This window comes from Vidua macroura, chromosome 7 (assembly GCF_024509145.1).
Source record: "Vidua macroura isolate BioBank_ID:100142 chromosome 7, ASM2450914v1, whole genome shotgun sequence".
Lineage (NCBI taxonomy): Eukaryota > Metazoa > Chordata > Aves > Passeriformes > Viduidae > Vidua > Vidua macroura.
In genome coordinates, this window is record NC_071577.1 from 10,560,750 (window position 1) to 10,577,655 (window position 16,906).

Here is a 16,906-nt window from a genome sequence, read left to right on the forward strand (position 1 = left end):
CCAAATTGATTGTTTTCAGTAAAAAAGGCTCTTGCTTTCCCTTTTTTATTTTTCAGCTCCTGTCTGCACCAGTTTTTATGGGAATTGCACAACTTATTTCCAGCAAAGTAAAGCTGAATGTTTTCCTGTTCATGTAGAAAGGTGATGAACCATGGCCCTCACAATACCGTATATTCACACAAATGTGTTGGTCATGGTAGTCATGTCTTGCAAAACTTTTTGCCCCAACTTGTCTCTAAATTTTTCATTGTTGCAGTTCAGATTCAGCATTTGTTTCCCTCCCCAAGTCAGTGAGATTCAGGAAGGAGTCATGGCAGAAGGTTAAAACCTGTTGAATAACTCTGTATTTAAGCTGCATGCCTTTTGCATACAGTAAAAGCATCAGGGATTAATGAAAGCATTTTAATGGATTTCTATGTTCCTAAATCATAGCAAAACCATGAGATCACTATGGATAGCCTGACTACCAGATTTTCAGGCTGGGTTGTGGTCCTCTGTATTATTGAGTAGGTTTTTTCAATGCATTTGAAAAATTACCTGAATGAATGGTGGTTTTATGTTCCCCTTTGGTTTTTTATAGTGTATAAGATGCATGTTAAGGCTAATCAAAAGAACTCTGACAAATACAGAATTAATCTTACTTTTACTACAGATTCATGTGCCTTCTATACTTTTTCAGAAAAAGTGAAGCCACTCTGAAATGTCATTTCACACCACCTGTCCTCTCTGGATTCACATTCATTCCCAGTTGATGATAAAAAGGTGCCTATAAGCACATTGAAGAAACAACACCAAAGTAAAATAATAATCTGTTTATTTGAAGGTAAGGTCAGAAGATTCTTACAACTTCCCTGCCACAAATCCACTGTAGCATTTTGAGTACAGTGGGCATCAGTTCTGAACACAAGACTAGAAAGCTATTGCTTAATGTTGGTAATAAATTTATTGATGAAATGTCACCATATGGATCACTGTCATGCATGCAAAAAATAAAATCAGTGTGTTCTCTTTTGCTCTCTCCCTTCAAGTGCTAGGGGACCCCAACTTCTCCCTTGGAAATGAGACCCCTTGACTTTGTTCTGGCATTGTCCTTGGGACTTAGGCTGAGTTTCATGTGGCTTCTTGAAAGTGCTGTGCACTGCTGGAGGGAGCCATAAGGAGTATTTAATGCAGATGTAAATCAGATGCAGCAGAACACAATAGCCCTCTTCATTGCTCTGTTTATAAAGTCATTTAAAAATGAGAAGAGTGACTTCAAAATAGCAGAATGAGCAGAACATGTCCAAACTCCATTAGAAACTGGACAGAAATTCACATTTTCTTATAAAGTGATAATTGTTTGTTATAGGGACCATATGGAGCTTGACAAGAATAGCTGAGATGAGACTAAAAGTTTTAGACATGAGCTTTCTTTAACCAATCATCAAATTGGTTAATGGTTCCCCCCCCACCATAATCAAGATAAAGCAGCTGCAGTGAATAATGCGATGAAAGACTTTCCATGTGGATGTAAGTTTGTCCTTTTTGCAGTGACAGCAAAATGTCCAACATTGTTCTAAAGAAAAGGGCGACACCTGCCTTTAAGCAGACTTTGGTTAGTGGATTGCAATTCTTTGTACAATCTCTGACTGTGTGCAACAATGCAGGCCTGGAGCACGCAGGATTTAATACATAACTCTGTTCCAAACAGACTGTTTTAGTGAGCTGGGGAGAATTCACATCTAATTACTACTATACGTGTCTTTTTTTTCAATTTTCCTGATTTAGTTTCAAAGCATAGAAAACACCATTTTCCCTGTCCTTTGATTACCCAAGTAATGTTGATTGTTAAAATACATTTTGTATAATTTCTCCACTTAGCCTTACAGTGCCCCCTTTGAGCATCTCTTTTAATTATACTGAATCAAGCTATGATTTTGCTGGCTTAAAATATCCAAGACTGAATGCCAGCAGCAATGTGTTTGGCTACTGCCTTACTTGAGTTCTGCCAAAGCAGAAACTCTCTAGGCTATTCACTTCTTATTTTTTAAAATGTTTTTTTTTGGGGTATCAAACCTTAAAACAAGAGATGCATGATTCACTGTTGGTTTTGATTGACTTTCAGACTCATTTATCAACACACATTTCTTCCTCTATGCAAAAATTGTACATAGGAGATCCAAAATAATGGAAAAAAGAAACAGTGCTTGCTTTAGCAATGAGAAGAGAAGGGATTGGAATTGGCTCAGCATGGAAATGTAATGGTGGTGAATAGTAAACCTTGCAGATAGTGTTTACAGCTGTAGAGGATGTTTTCTTGTAATCTCATTCTTGCCTTTATAGTTATTACACAGAATAACTTCTTCTGTTTGCTCAGGAGATGTCTGTGTTTGGCATCCTGCAGAGTGGGAATATGCTTTTTTCATTTCCTAGGAACATACACTGAAGGAAGAGAACAAGACAATGTTTAGCACATCCTTTGTGCCAATAAAATGAGCTACTATGCATTACTGTTTTGTTAGAAAGCAGCTATAGCTAAGTGATTAACAAGGGAAGAGGCAGGGGAAGGAAATGCTGCTTTTCCAGATGCTGGAAGAGAACAAGCTAATGAGCAAGATTTTTCTTTTTTAAACAAACAAAAAACCAAACAAACATGTTTTTTGGTTTACTTTTTAAGTGCTTGGACTGAAAAAAAGTGATATCTAAGAATCAGTTAGCAGCCTTACTTAAGAAAAAAATTAAGGCAAGATTATAGGTATGTATGGTGTACCTAGTTAAAATTATAAACTGTTATAATATTAAATTAAATGGGTGATTATGTCTCAAAACACCAAGTCTAAGGGAACACCTGCAGTGAGGATTAAAAGATGACTTCAGCTCATGGTAGGAGCTCCATTATTGTGCTCCATTCCACCCTGACTGTGCTTTTGGCTCTATCAAAGGTGGTTCAAGAGTCAGTCTGGGGCTCCCAGCCAGAGTTTCAGCTGCTGTAGCTGGTATTCTCCTCAGTTTACAAGTTTAGCTGGCATCTGGAAAAGGGCATGCTCTTCCTTTCCTTTCTTTTTTTTTCAGCTTTATTTCTGTGAATACTTGTGGGCACACAGGCTGTGGTGATTGGCAGTGGGGCTGTGCTGTGGCACACAGGCTGTGGTGATTGGCAGTGGGGCTGTGCTGTGGCACACAGGCTGTGGTGATTGGCAGTGGGGCTGTGCTGTGGCACACAGGCTGTGGTGATTGGCAGTGGGGCTGCAGCCCAGCCTCATCCCCCATGGGCACAGCTGTGAGAAGCAGGTGAGCAGCATTGACAGCAATGAGCCATGGAGTGCCCAGGTGCACTGAGCAACCACCAAAGGGAGCAGAGGGCACACAGGTGCACTGCATGAACAGGAGGGGTAGAAAAGAGGAGAACATGCAGCAATAAAGAAAAGCCTTTGTTTCTGTCTGTCTTGACTGCGACAAATACTATGGGAATATACAAGTTGAGGGGAGCAGTTTTCCCAGCTGTGCCATGGTCTCCTGCTAAAGAGGACAGAGGAGCTGTGTGTCATAAAGGAAAAATTTGCTATTTCAGTGATAAGTGGGTGTTATTTTGTTGGATAACAGTGTGGTGGTGAATTTAACCCTGTATGAAACTGTGGCATGGTCCTGCACTGTGCTTGGGCTCCAGGAAGTTGCTCTTGCTATATGCTTTTTCTGAAGTACAGAGATAAAATTGTTCTAAACAGAATGCCCTGAAAGATGTGTCTGTTTTAAAATATCCATGTAATGTGGACAAGGGACAATGATGGTAACAATGAGGTTTCCATCCCATCTTTCTTTAAGTAGCTTGGAATCTGAGCTTTGTGGTGTGTTGTATTTGGAGTGGTGGCAGAGCATCAGAAAAAAACCCCAGGCTTTCCTGAGGAAGTGTTAATGCAGCCACAGGATTGAGCTAAAAGGTGATGTCCTTCATCACCTGATACCTGCAAAGCTCCAGGGTAAGTGCATGATTTTCAGAAAGCAATTTATTCACTGAGTAGGAATTCTACCAAATTTCCTGAAAGTTTATTTGGAGTGAGGACTGAAAAAGCAAGAAGGATAACAGGCTGCAGGAGTAGCTTGAGTATCACTGGCAAGTAAGGGTGCACTTGCCTCCTAATTACTTGAATCTTGCTTGCAGGGGGATAGGGTTTTGCTTCTGCAGATTGCTGAAAATATTAATTGCTATTTCATATCCCTTTCCACACACATTTTTCTGTTGCAGCCCTTTTTGAAAAGCTTCAAAGATTAAACTGCAGTATTACTGCAAAAGTGAATAATATAGCTGCTGTATTGAATGAAACAGAGCTGGTGCAGTAAGAAAGGATTCTGCCCTGAGGGGAGGAGTGGGAAGATCCAGTGTAACATATTGAATGTTTCAGCAGTGATATGTCCAGGATTAAAACGTTTATGAGGGGCTGTTGTGTGTGTGGACACTGAACAGGTCAGTAAGCAAGCATTTGAAAAGCTTTCCTTTAGCAGACTGATAATTATGCAGGGCTATTATAATTTCACAGGCGATATTTCACAGGATCAGCTAAACCAATAGATATGAAAAGTAGAAGTTCAAAAGGCTTCATAAAAATGTAATGCTAGTAGAAATAGTTTCATTATTAAAAAATGGAACAAAAGCCTTTTTATTTTAAATTAAACACCTGTGTGCTTTTTGTAACAATATCACAGCTGTAGGCTCCTGGCATAATCAGAAGACAATAAAATAACTAATCAATGGAACTAAAGGAACTAAACTAAAAGGAACCTGTATAAATTCACCTCATAAATGAGGTGAACAGACAAGTTTTCTGAAGGGCTTAGTTTTAAAACCAATAGAATATTTGGTTTCTGGTTTTCAGCATGGCTTTTCATTTGGAGTCCTCTTTCCTAGCATGAACAAGAAATAGCAAATCAGTACATCCAGTTGTGTTTGACTTCTTACCTTTGGCACAAAGCTTCAGCATCTCTTTTTAGTTTTTAGATACACAAGCCTTTTAGAGTAAGGATGCACCTTTCTGTTTTCCAGTCAGACTCCAGGACAGCTTCCTTGAGTCTGAGTTTACAGTGACAGCCCAGAACTCAGCATAGCTGGCTGAGGCAAAATTGCAGCAAATCCTGAACATTTTGCAATCTAAAGTCCAGAATTCAAGTCCAGCCACTGCCACTCAGGATAAGCTCGTTCCTTCTGGCCTGATCAATGCTTAGCAAATAAAACCTGGCTGTTCAAAAGATTGAGGACGTGATAAACTCAGACACTTGCACATGTCACAGTGTGGATGTTTAAAGAAGACCGAGTTGTTCATTAACATTGATAGTCTTTAAAAGAAATCCTTCCTTGTGTCTGAGCTTGATTAAGGCCTCTTGCCTCTCAAACTGCACTGTCTAAGGGTGAGCAAATGTAAAGTAATCACAATTGGTATCCTAGTTTCTGCTCTGGGGAAAAAAAAGGCAATTTTCTTTGTGAGCTTTGAAGTCTCAAAGTGGCAACAGTTGGTGAGTGTTTGTATGAAATGTGCAGTGGTCTCTGCAGCGCTCATTCACTCCTCTGAGCCCCTGTCGGCTGGAATTTCTCACATGGAGAAGTTATCTGTTCTTTAAACAAGAAAATGTAAATTAATGTATTTTGTAGGAAACGTGCTGAATAAGGATCTCCTACAGACCTAGTTCTGTATGTAGGCTGAGACAGTTCCTGGACTCAAGCCATGCATTTTTCTCCCTACAGTCAAAAACATTCATTATAGCCTACGTAGCTTTACTGAAGTCTACCAGCTTTGTTTGCAGGAAAGATTCCAGCCTTTTGGAGACTTTGCTAACTTTTTTGCTATGCTATTTTTGTATAGATACCTACCTTAATTCTTCCAATGACACAAATTGTGTTTTAGCCATTCTTTCACCAGATCACAGAATCTCCCTTGCTAGAAATGGAACAATACAGCAAGAATTTTGATCAGTCTGGACTCTTATTATTTTTGTATTAAGTAAATGGGCTGGGTAAGAGGAGCAGGCACTATTTCCTCATCAGTTTTCCAATATTTAAAAAAATATATGGCAGGAACAATCCTTGTGCTCTCTGTACACTGCATCTGACTCTTACTGGGATGGGTGATGTGCAGGAGGAAAGGTTTGTTTTTATCTCATTCCCTCAGGACCCCAACTGCCTTTATTTTTGTAAGGTAAAAAACTAATTCATCACTTAAGCAGGTGCTTCAGGGCTCATGGACAAATTATATAGAAGAACAGGCAGCTTTTAGCTGTTTTCTCTCTCAGCTGTGCTTTCCTAAAGAGAATAATCATAGAACCCATAGGGTCATGGTTGAACCCTTTATATAGTTGTGTGTGTTATATTAAAACAGTAAATCACTTTCATGAATGTGCTTTTTCTGTGTGGAAGCTGGTGGGTAATTTAGTCTAAAGTCAGCTGAACATCTCTAGTTACTTCAGAGATAGTGTCCTGCAGATGGTTTCAATTAGTACTTGTTCAGGGTTGTCTAAAGAAAGTAGCCAGTCTGATTGTTTAATAAGTGTCAGTTAGAAATATCTCTATATATACCCATGAAATGTGACCTTCAGATGTGTTGTGGTCTGCTGGGTGATACCCCCAAAATGTCTTGGCATGGGGTTTTAATCTATGCTGTTCTCCGTTCACCTTTTTTTACCCAGATTGGAAGTGGGCACATTTTGTGGGATTGTCAGCTCCAAACCTGTGCATCTGTTTGAGGGGGGGAAAAAAAAGCAGTAATCTGTGTTAAGCAGGTATTGTGGATTTTAGAGAGAGTATTTTCTGTTCAAAGCCTGGCTCAGGCCAATTCTTCTGCTTCAAATTAGCATGCATTTAGGAATAGCACTTAAGCATGAACATAGTTTAGGAACTTTTCTGGTTGCAGCCCTCTGAGAATTAGCAGAAGGACCTTTTTTAGTTAAACCAGTATTGGAGGCAAATGTGGTTTATTACTTTCACAATAAAGATGTTTCTTAATAAGTGAATATGAAACAAAGTGAATGGTCTGAAGAAAAGACAAGCTGAAAGCATTAATTGAGGTGATCTATGAAAGCAAATGGTTTGTAATACGTATAACAGGACATGCATAGGACCAAACACCATAAATTCCATTGACATAGAATTTAGTAATAATGTGAGAATGAGAATCTATATATATATATATCAGAGAGTAGCTAAATCAGACACGATCAGTGAATCAAATGAAATGTTCCTATAAATTACACTTTTTACAGAGAGGGACTGTTTAATCTGGTGACATTTAATAAAGTATATTCTTGGATTCAAACAGGCAGTGGAAGAGCTCAGTAGCAGCACTGATGAGGAAGCAGTTTCATCTCTGTTGCCTTGCTTCTTTCAGCAGAACTGCAGTTGGTTCCCACTGGCCTGGCTGGGCTGGGTTCAAGATTCTTGCTTCAAGAAAGCTGTAAATATCTTCTCTTACAAGCACTGTGTTCACCTGTGGTGGAAGCAGAAACATACCACATCCATATGTTATTAATTTGCTGCTTCTTGGCAAAAATTTGCACTCCCAAAGAGTTCACTGTGTTGTAATAAAGCTGGAGAACAAAGAAATTGCTCTTTGCCCACATATAAGGCATGCATAATCCCCAGTGAGGAGTTAACATTTGGGGAACATAGGAAGAGCTCTGGTGCTGGCAACATCTGCCTGGCATGTGCAGTCACATCTTCACAGCTGGGTTACCTTTCATGGGCATTTCTTGCAATGAAAGTGGAAGAAATAATTGTTCTTATGTGCCCTAGGTAAGTTGATCTCTTTTTCTTTAGCTGGCAGGTAAAGTGGAAGGCTCTCAGGTTTATAGAATTAGTAAGAAGGAACTTCCAGAAACATCTAATTTTGAAGTTCTTTAGCCATTGATTTTTCCATTCTGTGATTCTTTCTTGTTCCTACTGCTTCCCTCATTGCTGCCATTTATAGACTGGTGCACAGCCAGCAGAGAGCCTGGCTGAATTTGCCTGCACTTTTGCTTGGACTCAAAAAGGGTTTGGATCCACAGCTTAAAGCTTGCATAGTCAGTTCCCTTTTAAACCCTTTAAACCCTTCTTTAGGGGAATCATACATTAAAGAAAACACGTGCACCATAATTTCTTTGTCTGTAAACTGCCTGGACGCTGCTCAGTATTAGTATTTAGGATGAGACCTCTTATAAAGTCATTCCCTTTTCAATTTCTTTTGGCTAAAGTGGTGCAACTCCTATTCTAAGACCACCTTCTGTCAATTACTTATGTAAGGAGTGGGTGTGCATTTAAAAATTTCTAGTGGAAATTGCAGACCGGTTTTAAATAGTGTGAAAAATAATAAAGCATAACTCCTCAGTAGAGTTTCACATCTTTTCACAGGATCACACAGGGGTGGTCATTCCCAGACACCAGCAACTTTTTACACCTCAGAATATGGCATGGGAGATGTAGTATTATAAATTATAGTTGGAATTATTCTGAAAATAGACTTGTATATACCTACAGTACAATTTCAATGCCTTTGTGTTGGGTGATTTTTGTTTGCAAGAAGAGATGTTTCTCTGGTGCTGTGTGGATTCAAACTGAAGATTTTTCTCTTGCCACTAAATGTGCTGAGTGATCTGACATGAACTTTTGGATCTCACAGAACACTGGGCCTTTCCCTCTCCTAATTAAACTTTCTGTGACTCGCTTGAGGGGATACTTGTGAAGGGATGCATGCAGCTATGTCTCAAAAATATTTCTTTTGCAGAGGGAGGAAAGATTAATTTGTTCTACTTGGAAAAATAGGACTTTCTCCTCTTCTGTAACACCAATGATAAAAACCTTCGGGAGAGTGGGGAAATATTACTTAGGAAGTCTGCAATTTCCAGACTTACCTCTGATCAGACTCTTCCTTGAATTCCTGAAATATGTTCCAAGTTTGCAAAATTAGCAAGATGGCAGTTCAGAAGGTCTTGCAGCTCTCATGTTTGTAATTTTTGTTTGTTTTTATTAATTTTAATGGGTGTACTTACTCTTGAACTGAAAAGCAGAATTACAAAGTGAACACTGCTTCTCAGATCCTGTCCTTAATCCTAATACACAAGGTAAAATCTCCCCTGGGGTGACCTCTTCTCTTAAATTCTGGATCTAGACCTTCAAGCTGTCTTATGCAGGCCTTTGCTGAAAGGAGAAAAATACTTTGCTGATTGGAGGCATATTGCTGCCTCTGGACAAAAAGCCAAAGTCCCTCCTTGGCAAAATGAGGAGACATTATGGCAAAAAGGAAAGCTGATGGTGTTTTGACAGGTGGAAATACAAATCCAGTGTAAGATCCATCTCGGGGAAGGCAGATGATCTGTCTCAGTACTGAATGAACTGATGCTTTCCAAAGCACCTGGAGACAATTCCAGCCAGTGGTCACTGCTTGCTCTCCTAATTGTGTGCACTTTAATTAGCCACAGGTGGGTGAAGGAAGGATGAGCTGTGCTTTCTGGGTTTTTTAGTCTGAAACATGGAATTCTCTGGACCACTGGCAGCTTGTTTGTTGAATCATTCACTTATGTACAGGCAGAGCTCAAACCTGTAGCCATTTCCCATGACAAAGAAGGCAGAGACTGTTATTATTAAATCTCCTGCTCAGTCTTAGAGTAAAATTTTCTGTTGTTTTATGAGTACTGGGTTGGTTTTTTTGGGTTGTTTGGTTTTTTTTTTTTTTTGTTTTTGTTTTTTTGCCTGAAGTAGAAAAGTATTCTAACTACTGTAAAGCACATTCCCACAACTCCTGGTACACTTAGAACAGAGGTATAGCAGCCACATTTTATGAACATGCAGAATTTACTCACTGAGTGTAGGAAAAATGGCTGAGCATGCTCTTGTGGCTAAGAAACATTGACATCTAAACTGTCTTCCACTCTATCAAAGAAATGCTGTATTTATGTTTTTTGGTTTTGTTTTTTTTTTTTTTTTTTTTGAGTTATTCTTGCTGACTCGATTTCTTCATTTATGAATAGGAAAAAATTTGATCTTGCCTAGTTTATCTCTCCAAATATGAAAATTGTATATCCAAAGAAATATGAAATAATTAAATCATGGCAATAAGTAAATATCCTTCAGTATGAAAGATTAAGAAAAACAAGGGTTGATATATTTTTGTTTCCTTTTTAGCTATTGCAAGCTAATTTTAAGTTATAAATAATAATACCTATCGTAAGTACTAATTTGTTAATTCTGGTGTTTAAATACATGATTCAACCAACTCAATGCCTTTGAGAAACCTCCCATCGAATTTTAATAGATACCAACAGGTGTCTCTGTATTTCTGGTGAGCTCTCCTCACCCTAGCACCATGAACTGGGACTAGATTCCTCTCCTGCCTTGCTGCAAATCCTGACAGGCTGTGCAAATTGCAGTTCACAGTAGTTTTGTTCTCTGAAGTGGCTGGGTCAGCTGTTCTTTGCCTCCCTTCCTTGCAAGGTTGGCTAGGAGGTGCTTCCAGCCATTGACTAGTGCTCTTCTGGTTGCCAGGGACTGTCAGAGGCCACTCCAAGGGCTGTTGTGTGTTTGACTCATGGTTTGTCAGGCTAAACCATACCCTAAATCTCCACAGTTTGGTCCTTCCAGTCTCAGCAACAGCCGGTTTCACAGTGGGTTTTGCACCCAGCTTCTCAGCTTGTGAGGCTGTAGACTGTAAGGCTGCGATCAAGAAACTGTAATTCATCCTGTAGAAACATCCAGAAAAAAAGTGAAAGGTAATTTGTAAATAAGCACCTCTTAAACTGCTCTGATGCATGTGGGTATCTGTCACAGCTTTTGGTAAATTGTGATGCGGGACCTGCAAAAAAGGGATGCAGACACATTCCCATTTTCTTCTCTGAAATGGCTGTAGGCTGTTGGTGAACAAAGCCTCTGCCTATGCCCCTCCAGGGTGACATCTGTGTGCTAAAGAGAGCATATTTAATGATTCAGTAGTTGGAAATTCCCTTTAAATATCCTCCAGGTTATACCTCGTGTTTGAGAGAGACCTGAATGTGTGCTGAATACTGATTGTCCCTGATCTCTTGTATAGCCCAGGATATACTATTTGCCTTTAAAAGAAATGAGCCTTATTTTACGGAAAATAATTTTTGGTGTCTGACTGATCATCTGTGACCAGGCATGTCTTTTAGTATATTTTAGATTAAAAAAAAAAAATTATTATTTACTGCAGAGCATTTCAGTGGTAATTATGTAGTCCAGCTGATGTAGTAAAATGAAGAATATTCTAGATTGAATTGGATACTCTTTACATTGCACTTACTTGCTTTAGGGAAAGAAGGCAGGTTTTGGGACTAATGTTTCTTCCTTAGCTTGCTCTACAAAGCAAAGAATGTAAGATACAGTGACAGGCTGCTAATTCACATTTTATAGTGAAATTGGAAATTTGCCTGAGAATAGGGATGGGTAATGAGATACCTTCTTTCACACAAACCTGAAACAAGGCGGGGAATAGAGTGCTGGAAGGCTGGGAAAAACTCTGGGTAATTTTTGTTTGTTTCCTGGAGGACAAGGCAACTTCACAAAGATATATTATCATAATATAATCATATCAATATTATCTGTGTTATAAATACTACAAAATATCAACAGTGGTCATGGATGGAAATTCTATTTACAGGAATCTAAACATCAAATGGGCATGAAGAGTGCACCTGAGCAGGTACCAGTGTTCCCCCTTTTGAAGCACTGTGGTAGGACCATGGAAGGAAAGCTGCACTGCTTTATTCCCCTGTGACCCTTCTCTTTGGATCAAATGGAGAATTTTCATCTCTGAGGTAAAAAATTTTGTATTTCAATGCCATGACAATGGCTTATGATAATTTTAATGTGTTAAGTTGAAATATGTACTTTCTCAGTGAAATTCTTGCAGTCGCTCTCTTGGGATGTTTCTTTTTGTTCTGTGTGTGTGTTGTAGAAAATCAGTGTTGACTGGACAGTAGTTGCTTTCCTTACTGAGACTTGTTTTCATTTAGATTTGGAGTAAAAGGAGTTTTAAAAAAATATATTAATATTGTTTGCCTTTGTTATTTGGGAAAGAATGCAATAAAGTAAGTCATGAGTCATGAGAAAAGCACTTACCTGAAGCAAGGAAGAGGTGAAAAGACTGGGTCATGGTGCTGCTCAGGAATAGTTCTTGGCTGTGCCTTTTTCCTAAAGAAAAATTAAGCTAAAAGCTAAATTATCCTCCTGAGAATGCCTGCATCAGGCTGTCACTGTTTCCATGCAACTGAGTTTTACCAAGCCCTCAGTTCTTCAGCAGGAAAAGTATTTTCTTGAAGTAATTTTTGACCATTTCTAATGAATGCAGTAATTAATTTCACAGATATAAAAAACTAGAAGGCAAGACAAATCTTAGGAGCTAAGCATCTGTGCTGAAAATAATAAAAGTGATGGGTCTATGAATCAGCAGGGCTTCAAGGCTCTAATTACTGGGATTGACCTGAGAGCTGTCTCCAACACTTCTAGAGTTACAGATTTGAAAATGGTGTGAGAGCATGTTCTCTTTCTATAAACAGGAGGACAACCAAGGAGATGTGTATCTGAAAATGTAGTATTGACTTTGAAATATCTGAAGTGTTTTAATGAGGAAGGGTTTTAGAATGCATTTTGTATCTTCACTGTGTGGCTCAGATCGCATTGAATCTCGAGATATAAGCTGGATTCCTTCCACATCCTAAAGGGTTCTGGTTGTGTATCTGCAGTTCAGGTCTCTTCTCACTGTTATCTAGCAAATGTAGGTTTAGCTTGGGGTTGAATGGAAGCTTATTGCTGTTCAAAAACAACCCGGCTTGGGAAAAGCCTGCTTGCAAACACGAGACAGTAACAAAATGTGCTAATTGGTTTCTTAGGAAAAAAGCACCAGCAGTGAAACTTTTCACACGGGGTATTTCTCCAGGAAATGTGTCAGTGTAATATACAGACCTACGTTCTCCATCTCATCTGTGAATGGGGAGTTTTCACGGGAGTGGGGAGAAACCTCAGTCCCAGAAACACAATAGGAGCCCTTTAGGGCTTTTTCTTTTTTGGCCCTCTTCTCACACAATAGGGCAATAGTCGCTCTCCATTGTTGACGGCTCCTGCGCTTATCAGGGGCAGGATTGGGCAGATAAGCTATGTTATGTCAGAGCTTGCTGTAAATACTTTCGGGTGCAGTCGAGAAACCACTGAAAACATTATTGCAGAAAGCGAGCGGGAGATGTTGGGTTCCACACCAAAACAAGCCGGCTTCTCTTTCCGCTTAGTTTTTGACGGCTTCAGGTGAGGGTGAAAGAAATGAACTGCAGAACTGCAGAGCAGGCGGGTCTGAGGCGCGGGAGACCAGGTGAGGCGGGCGGCGGCTCGGGTGTCGCGGGGGTTGGGCGCAGCCCCGGGAGCGGGCGCAGCCCGGACCCCGCGCGGGGAGCGGTGCCCGCCGGGCGGCGCTGCGGGCCCGGGGCGGGCGGGCGGGCGGCGGCGCCTCCGCCCCTGTCGGGCGGGCGGGGAGGGGCCGGGGCTGAGCCCCGCTCGCTCCGCTCCGGCTCCTCGGCAGGGCAGCGTCCGCGGGAGGCGGCGGGCGGTGGCGGGACGGCGGGCAGCGCCCTTCGGCGGCAGAGGTAGAGCTCCCCCGGGACTCCCCGCCCGCACGGCTCCCTTTGTTTCGCGGCACCGGGGGCTCCGGCAGCCCGCGCGGGACGCGCCGCGGGGATGGGGATGGGGTCGGGGATGGGGTCGGCGCTGCAGCGGGCGGTGTGGCGGCTCGGCGCCGGCTCTCCTGCGAGGAGGGGGCGGCGGTGCTGGGTGCGGGCGCCGAGCACGGCAGCCCCGGCGCCTCCTGGGCGCCCCTTCCCCGCGCACAGCTGCGGCTTCGGGACGCCCTGCGTGCGCTGGGGCCGGCGTTAAGCTCTGGTGCATGGCAGCGGGGCTGGGACAGCTTCATTTAGGCACGAACGCGGTGCGCACACACGCAGGGACGGTCCGGGGCTCGCTCCCTCAAACATGAGTGTGTGTGTGTGTGTGTGCGTGCTCTTTCTGGGAAGAGAGCGTGGCATCTGTTTCTTCTTGTCTAAAATAATTACCCTGTGTGCGCGGCTTCCCCGAATGCAAAAGAACGGGCTCGGCTGTGGGGCTCGGGGGAGCCGTGGGAAGAGTGCTGGTAACTTGGAGCAGGATGTTCGATTCTGCCCTCGGGTAACACTTGGAGAGGAGACTTGAGGAAGAGCTTTCCAGGGCAGGGTCATTGTCCCAGAGAACTTCCCCGAGGGGACGGGTTGGTGTAGCCTCCCAAGGAAGACAGCCTGTCTGCGCCCATGGAGGCTGTTTGGATTCGGTGTGGGACATCTGCCGCCGCTGTTTTGGGAAGGGCATCCCTTTGTTCCTCGGAGTGGCCAGACTCCCTGCCGGAAAACAATGGCCATCCTAGCAGAGCCACCGGGAGTGGGGCTGGCGGTGCAGTCACGAAGTGGTCCAGTGCTCTCTTGCCTTGCCCACGGTAGCTCTGTGCTCACGCGTCCGTGCTCACGCGTGCTGTTTGCTTTTTCGAGTAATTGAAAGCTTTGAAATTTCAAACCATGTCATTAAATCAGTTGCTATGTATTTAGTCAGGACCACTATTCTAAGGGACAAACGTAACAGTAACGAAATAAAAGCTAGCTACTCTTAAAAATTATTTCAGCGAAACTATTTTAAATATATCCAGATTGGAAATGACCACTGGCATAAAGGTCAGGTAAAACCCCTGACTTCGCGATTTTTGTGTGGAATCATGAGCCTTCCATATCCGTCTGTCCTATTGTTAATTGTCAATTAAGGCTGGCAACAAGCTGCCCATCCTTCCCTGCATGAATCATCACTTTGTCAAGCCCTGTGTCAAAAACAAGGCTTTTCCCAAAAGTGTGCAGTGTTAGAGAACAGAAAATAGTCCAATCCATCTGTTAAAGTTCAGTTCAGTCCTTGGCTGCTTTTAGACATATGAAAGGTGAAGACGTTCTTCTCATCATGTGCTTTTATTTCCAGTTGTCCCAGGCTTGAGTTTAAAAATGTCTTCAATTTAGTGCTTAAAGCAATGCACTGCCTCTGGCTTAATTTTGTGTGAAGGTGTAAGGGTTGGAGCGTTCCCATTGTTCCCAAAGTAACATAAAGTGGTCACTGCTTATGTTGGCTTATAGCAGTTACTGGTGTGTTAGGTTGCCACAGGTTCCTCCGTATCCTTAGGATGGTTCTGAAACACCTATGTGGTGTTGGATATCTAAAAGGCTTCTGGCTCCTTATGAGCACCACGGACAGATTGAATGCTCAGCAAAGTGAAGGTGAAAGGACTTGTGAAAGGACTCATGAAAGCATCTTAAATCACAGAAGCTGGCCTTTTTACTTTTTTTTATTGGTGGTTTTTTTTTTTTTTTTGTTTTGTTTTTTTTTTTTTGGTCAGGGACCTTGCTAAATCACACCTGGGGGGAGGAACTCTGTGGAAATGATGCCGGGGCCGGCAGTTTAGCTCTGTTGTGTTAGCCCTTTCAGGCATTGTGCAAGACTTGATGTAATTGCCTTTAGAAGGGCAAATGTACATTGCAAGCCTACTAGAGCTTCTGGGGGAAGGGAAAATAAAAGTCTGGCAAATGAGGAGAGGAAGTGGGAGAGAGCAATTGGAAACATAAGCAAAGTCATTAATTTTTCCCACTGTGCACTCTTAAGAAACTGCTGGCAACACACTGGAGATACTCTGCCTCATGGAAGTGTCAGGGACTTGCTTCACATGATTCTCTGAGATCATCTGGTTTCCCTGAGCTCTGTGGGAACAGAAATTCCTCATGTTGGAGTCTGATCTCATCTTCCTTCGGCAGCAGTAGTAGCAGCGGCTTGGGAATTGGAGAGGAAGGTGAAGAAAGTGCCAGTAGGATGGTTTGGAGAAAAGCTCAGTTCTGTGTAGGCCAAGCTGGACACTGTTCCCTCCTTTCATTTGCCCTGTGTGGTCAGAGCTGGGACAAATGCTGATGTGCTCACCAAAGTTCAGCGCCCTTTCAGACTGCTGAGCTTATTTAGCACAGCTTGTGTACCAGATTGTTCTTTAAATCTTACCCTATATTTCATTCATCTTTTTTTACTGTCCTAATGAACAGCAAACTGAAATGGAAAGTGGTGACTTGAGTGACTGTACGCCTCAAGCTTGGGGAATTTCCTCAGTTTGATGAAAGACAAAAATAAAGGGTTTTCCCCTCCCTTATAGCTATGTAGTTAGTCTGTTAAATTCTCAGAGCCTTCTAAGTAGCCTCTTCTGTTTGTTGTGGGAGTACTGGCAAAAATTTTAGGAAGATTGAAGTAGCAATGAGCAGCCCTGGAGTCTGTAACTTGATCTACAGCTTTTTTTCCTAAACTGGGAAAGGAAGTAGCAGCTCTTGTTACACCCTTATGTAACCTCTCCATTCATAACCTCCAAAAAAGAAGGAAACCAGAGCTTGATTTCTGGTGTATAAGCTAACATCAAGGCATGCTTTGTCATAATGAAGCAGTAAAGAATAACATTAATTTTCTTCTGCTTTGCAGTTCCCAGAATGGAAAAAAAACCCCAAAATCCACAACCCTACCAAAAGTTCAACATTTCAATTTTGCGCTGATGGGATAGTGGAAATCTCTGCAACTCTGTCATATGCTGTGAAGTAGCTGTTAAAGAGGATACTGGAACTAATAACAAGGGTCTTTTTGTGGATCTTTTCTGGTGTGTTTGAGCATTAGTCTCAAAACATTAATCCTTTGCAGTTGTGTCCCAGTTTGCTTGTGGTTTGGGAAAGCTTTGGTCTTTTGGTGTGTGCTACTCCATATTTTGGCTCTAAACAGTGTGGAGACCAGGATCTCTTTGGTTTATTTTGTTTATTTTGGTTTTTTGTTTCCTGATAGTGGCATAACTTTTAAAGAAAACTGTACAGAAAGTTAATCTTTTTGCCT

General features: G+C 41.8%; 1 protein-coding gene across 3 annotated transcripts in view; it reads left to right on the forward strand.

Moving 5' to 3' along the window:
* The first annotated feature begins 13,521 nt into the window (after nt 1-13,521).
* The window catches only part of MYO1B (myosin IB), a 107,365-nt gene continuing 103,980 nt past the window's right edge, over nt 13,522-16,906 (forward strand). For all 3 annotated transcript variants that reach the window (XM_053982159.1, XM_053982160.1, XM_053982161.1), the window contains exon 1: nt 13,522-13,584. The gene's annotated coding sequence lies outside the window, so the exon portion shown is untranslated. The remainder of the gene's footprint in view (nt 13,585-16,906) is intronic.